This window comes from Mustela putorius, unplaced genomic scaffold (assembly GCF_011764305.1).
Source record: "Mustela putorius furo isolate JIRA1106 unplaced genomic scaffold, ASM1176430v1.1 tig00003932_pilon_pilon_pilon:0A:0A, whole genome shotgun sequence".
Classification (NCBI taxonomy): Eukaryota; Metazoa; Chordata; class Mammalia; order Carnivora; family Mustelidae; genus Mustela; species Mustela putorius.
Window position 1 is genome coordinate 10,319,443 of NW_025422077.1, and position 6,000 is coordinate 10,325,442.

Sequence of the window (6,000 nt, forward strand, 5' to 3'; positions counted from 1 at the left end):
ACAAGAAGGAAGAAATTTCAGAAAACTTCTCATTGAGGTCTCACAACTGAAAATACGACTAGGAGATTCTACCAGAGTGTGGGTGAACGTTATCTCATGAGCCACCAGTCTTTAGAGGAAAAGCCATGGTTGGATTGGCCCAGGCTTGCCCAAGAGAAAACAGAATTCCAAAAACCAGATAATTCAAAAAGTTCTGAATCAAAAGTTAAGGTACTTCTTAGACGTTGAACTATGCCCAAAGCAGTATCTTAGAGTTTGTCGCTTTTGGAGAAGACTTCACGAACTTTTCTCATTTTATTACTTCCAACCCACGATGCGATTCATTTCTTGATTCACTCTTTCATTCAACAATGTTATTTTTTTCTGCATTTTCTCTGTGCCAAGCACCGCTCAAAAACTCGAGGTACACCTTTGGGGACATTGTCCTTGTGCAAAAACAACTCTTTATCTGGGGGGTTGTTCTTATGCGGTGAGCAGAAGAGATTATTTCTGTTTTATGAAAGAGGAGACAAAATTTCAGAGGAACTTGGAGAATTTCCCTTGTCACATCTCCAATATATAATGAAGCTTTTAAAATGTTGCTGTAAGAACCCTCTCCTCTTCTCTCAAACCTTGACAACAGTCCCCAAAGATCCATAATTTAGCATGTAAACAAGTAGTTCTGAACTTGACACCTGTTTTCTCCCTCCCTGAGTCACAGTAGCTCTTAAAGCTGAAAATAAACTGAAGGCTCGGATTCAGGTCTGCACAACTTCAGAGTTCGAAGCTGGATGGCCAATAAGACTTTGAGCCCGAGAACCAGCACGTCTCAGATCTGGGTACACGAGTCAGTTTCTATAAAGAAAAGGAACACTTTCTTGACTATAACAGAGTCAGCCTTAAGGTCGGGGATAGTCCAAAGAACCTAGCCAACACAAGTCTGGGATGTTGGGTAGTTCCTTGTAAGGTCATTTGAGACTAATTTATACCTCCTTCAGGTTTAATTGGTTCATTCATTCCCACCCCGCCCCAACTCCCTGATCTGAAAGAAACATCTATTACTGACATAGAGGAACAGAAGGCTATCTCCCCCAATTGGATGTTTTGCTCTGTTCTGCGAAGGACAGCAGAAGAACGAACCCTCGAAAAGAGAAAAATCAACCCAGTCCTCCTGCGAGGGGTGCCGCACCCATATACAGGAAAAGACGGGGGTGTCTCCCCAGAGGATGTCTGCGTTGATTTAAAAGCAGACTTTGTCCCTGTCGTCCTAGACAGCACATGGATTCGTGGGCGCGCACGCTGAGGCACCCTGAGTTGCCTGATTCCCAGCTCTGTTTCCACACTTGCCTGTGGGGGCTCAGGAAGTTGGGTGGAGGGAAGCGCGACTGTGTTTGCGGATGCTGACTTAGGGCACGCTGCGTAATGGGATCGTTTCAGAGGCTGGCTGCCTGATTGATTTGTCCTATTCTTGTCTCCAAGAACTCGTGTATAAATGTTTTCGAGGGCTGCTAATATCACGCTGATGAATCTCTTCAGATGCTCTTCTTTGGGGGAATAAACAGCTCTCCGCTCCTTTTGCCATGATATTGCTCTTTCCAATGGCATTTTGTGGGATAAATGGGCAGCATTTCTCTTCTACTTCCCTCACACAGACACACACATGCATATGTACATACAGATGCACGTAGGTGTGCCCGTGTGCACGCACGCACACACACACACACATACACGCGCACACTGTGGTTCAGAATTTTTTTGCCCTCTAGTCTACTTTCAAAGGAATCTCTTTTTTAAGGATGGCTTTAAATTTTTTTTTTTTAAACCTGATCTGTCATTCAACTCTCCTCAAATACGTTCTTTTTGTGGAAAGACAGGGCTGGAAGTTCAAATGCTTTTTATCTTAGCACACTGTTGGGCATAAAGCAGACAATCAAACTGTTGGCTAATTGCGGCATCCACGGTGGGGAGAAAGGGCTCCCTCAGCCAGCCATGGTAAGAGAGGCAACAGCTGCGTAATTTGGGGAAGACTGTTGTGGAGGAGAGAGAACTCAGTCAACAGACAGGCCTTAAGGAGTAACTGTTCAGATCACGAACTTTGGAACCAAGTAGAAGGCAATTCTAATCCCCTCTCTGCTGTTTACTGACACGATGACCTTGAGAGAGTTACTTAAAATTTCTAGGCCTCCATTCTTCATCTGTAAAATGGGGACCATATGACTACTGGCTTCCCAGAGCTTTTGTGAGAAAAAGGTCATGAAAGAAATGTGTAAAGTGCTCAGCGTGGGGCCTGACACCCAGAAAACACTCAGTTGAGCCCTTGTTATTCTCATAATTATTAGGGTAACCCAGAGGCCGCCTTGTGGGGTGGAAGGGCGGATCCCTCAGGAGCCAGAAACCTGGGAACCTCCATTTCGAGTCTCGTGTAGAAGGGGGCCGGGCCTGTCACTAATGTGACATTCAGCTTCTCAATCTCTGGTGCTGTTCAAGTGGCAGCAGCCTGGCCCGTCCCTTCTTCCCACGAAACTCCAAGAAGCAAAAAGTCAAAGTTTGATGAAGAGTGTTTCTGTTTAATGGAGGAGAAGGCTACCTTTATGGACTTTTCTTAAAATGCTTGGGGCTGAGATGGAGAAAAGCCATTAGGGACATTTTCGGAGGAGAGATGTTCAGCAAGCTTCACTGGAAGAGATTGGACCATCTTTCTCTTCTGAAAAGGTTTTTGTAAGGAGCTACCAACGAGCCACAAAAACAACTAGATCCATCACTTTGGCAGGATGGTTTTCCCAGGGCCCTCGAGCACCAACCGTAACCCTAAATGATGATCTCTACTTATCCAGGACAATTTCATAGAAAAACAGGAGAAACAAAACCACTTTTCACAGCATTTCACTTCTTATTAGGTCTGTATGAAACTGTCAAACAACTTTAAAGAAAAGGATAATATAACATTTCAAACCATTTCAGTGAGGGTTTCCTTCCATGGCTTACTGGTATACCCCTTCTTTTTCCCTACAGCACAGGTGCACCAAGGATGACCATTTCTACCTTCCTTCTACATAATATTATGCGGGATGTATGTTCTAAGGAGCTGACACAGCTTACAGACTCATCATTTGTAATATTGCTCAGCTGTGGGTTTTCTGTCTCTTTGTCATAAAACGAGAATAACAGAATGATAGAGATCTGCAGAGATCTTGGAGTGATATTAATAAGAATCAATTCGCACCAAACCCTTATTGTGTTCAAGGTACAACGTGCTATGAGATTTATACATTTATTTAAATGTTCCAATAATCCTATGAGGTAGGTTCTACTCATCTCTCCATTTTACTTGGGGATAAAGATATAAATGTCTTGCTCAGGATCATGCAGCTAGTAGGGTAGAGATGCATAGTAGTCTTAACAGAGTCTACACTCCCGCTCAACCACTGTGCTGCGAGCTGGGTACCATGCGGTCCAGTTTTTGGACGAGGATCTTGGACACCCAGAGGAGAAAGGCAAGTTCACTCAGGGTCCTTTAGTTAGTGGCCGTCAGGGTTGGAACCCAGCTCTCTGGTCTCCCAGACTCCCTTCCCTCCATTATATACGTTAGTCTACTTCCTGGTTAGGAGGATACAGTACAGGATACTCCCGTATCCTTCCGAACTCTCCTTTCTTTCCCTGCATTTGCAAAATTCTCACTGAGTACTTTGATTTAATTAAAAATTTAATGTTTATATAAGCTGCTTTAAAGCCAACAGTTTCTGTTCTCCAGCCCTCCTCTTCTGGTCTCATACTCTTGGGGTGATTTAAATTTGCAGAATTAGGGGCGCCTGGGTGGTTCAATCTACTAAGCATCTGCCTTTGGCCATGATCCTAGGGTTCTGGGATCAAGCCCCGTGTCAGGCTCCCTGCCTTTCCCTCTACTCCCTGCGAATCCCCTCTCTCATTATCTCTGTCTCTCTTTCTTAAATAACTAAATAAAACCTTAAAAAAAAAAAAAAGCAACAGCTTTGCAGAATTGACACATTCAGAAAGTTCTCTTGCAAGAAGCCATCCACATCCCGGCCCTAAACGCACTCCCCAGGAAGTCTTTTGGATTCTTTGAATATCTGCTCTGAGGGAACCATGTTCCTCTGGGCTAGTGAACACACCATCCCAGCTGTTTGGCTGCTAGCTTTTGTCTCTTCAGAAAGCAGAAGAAAAAACACATGTCCTGCCCACAACGGAACATATGAAGAAAACGATCAGATTAAAAAAAAGTGTCCAGATTCAAACTTATTTTTATTTGGCCTATTTTTAGCCTGACCCTTGTGGTCTGGATATAGCCACTGGTAGATCCTTAAACAAATGGTCTCAACGTTTACTCTACACCTCTGTCAAATAGCTCATTAGGACTTATCAGATCAGGGCATCTCTGCTCGGATCCCAAGAGCAAAGTGATGGATGAAATCTGCTTCTTGTGTGTGTGTGTCACTGTTTATTTACTCTCTGGATGAATTCATATTCCAAGAAGACTCTGGAAGGGTTGTTAATTATCCCTGTAATCTAATTTATTGCTCCAGGCACCTGATATGTTCTATACCTTAGATAATGTTAATTTTATTCTTTTGTGAGCTGAGCTTGGTGTTCGTGAGAAGCTATAAGATATAATTTATTTCTCCCCACTTGCCTTCTAAATATTAACTCTATTGAAAAATGATTAAATAGATTATGTAAATCATGGTCACTGCATCCACTTTAAAGGTTAATCCTGCCATCATGCAGCCAGATAATTAATTTGAATTCGTTCCCGAGCACCAAGTCTCAGGGAAGCCAAGATGGGATGGGTTGCAGTGACCTATCACGGATCTCACTGTGTGCTCACTTGCGATAAAATTTGGAAGAAACAAATCTCAGAGCTCTGGGAACAGAAGTTCCTTAGGGCCATTGAAAGGCCCAGTGCATCACGGGACTAGAGCTACCCTTTCTGCAGAATTTTAAGAGATACTTTTACGGACTATCCTTGTCTTCTTTGTCTTTTCTCAAGTGTCACTTCCCTTCTTGGGAAGTCAGACCTGGACTGATTACCAAAAACAACTCTGGGACAGCCTTGCTGCTTCCAACAGAAGACCATACCCATTTTTAGAAAATTCTAAGCCGTGAGAGGTCTTAGCAGATGTTCTGGTATTTTCAGCTGTCCAGTACTAAACTCTCTATTTGAGCACATCCACTGACTGACTCCCTAGTCGGGAGTCAGCCACCAGCCACAGAACTCTCTCCTCCCCGATTGATAAAACTGGCCCCTGAGAGTCCCCTTCATGGTTTCACGGGCCACCTACTGCTACTACCTCTTTTGAACCCACCTCCTCACTCAGGAATGGGACCAGTGATGGGGACCTTGAAGCTTCTCCAATTCCTCGTGGGCTTTCTTTACAAAAAGGAATATAAAACTATAAGTTCAAAAGTAAGACATAAACATAACTAGGTCTTTAGAATGTGAATACAAAGCATATAGTCATAAATAAAAAAGCTGGCTGATACAACAAACGTCATGAAAGACATAAAAATAACAATATTTTTATTATTTAGTTCTCTGAAACCCTTTTATCATTCATTCTTCCTGATTTTTCCGGCTGCCTACTCTTTGGTGACTTCATATGACAACAGTTTTGTAATAGGTTTTCTACAGAGAGAACAGCAAGATAGTTTAGTCTTCTCTGTGTCACAAGTCCTCAGAATTTGTTTCTTATCTATGAGAGTTTGGTGGACTAACAACGTTACCCACGGACATGCTTGCTGTGTATAGTGCTGCTTTGGGCTTGGGGCCTTCATACGTTAGACTCCTCATAAATTCTATTTTGTTCAATTCCCATCAAAAAATAAATAAAAATTTAAGGTGAGGTTATAGTTGTATAGGTCTATGTGTACATAGGCATATAGTTGTATATATGTCCTTACTGACACATACTCCTGACAGAGAGAGCTCCTACTTTAATCAGGCATTGATGAGAACCAAATCCTCTGGTTCTATTCCTCTGATGATTAGAATTTTCCTAGACTAGC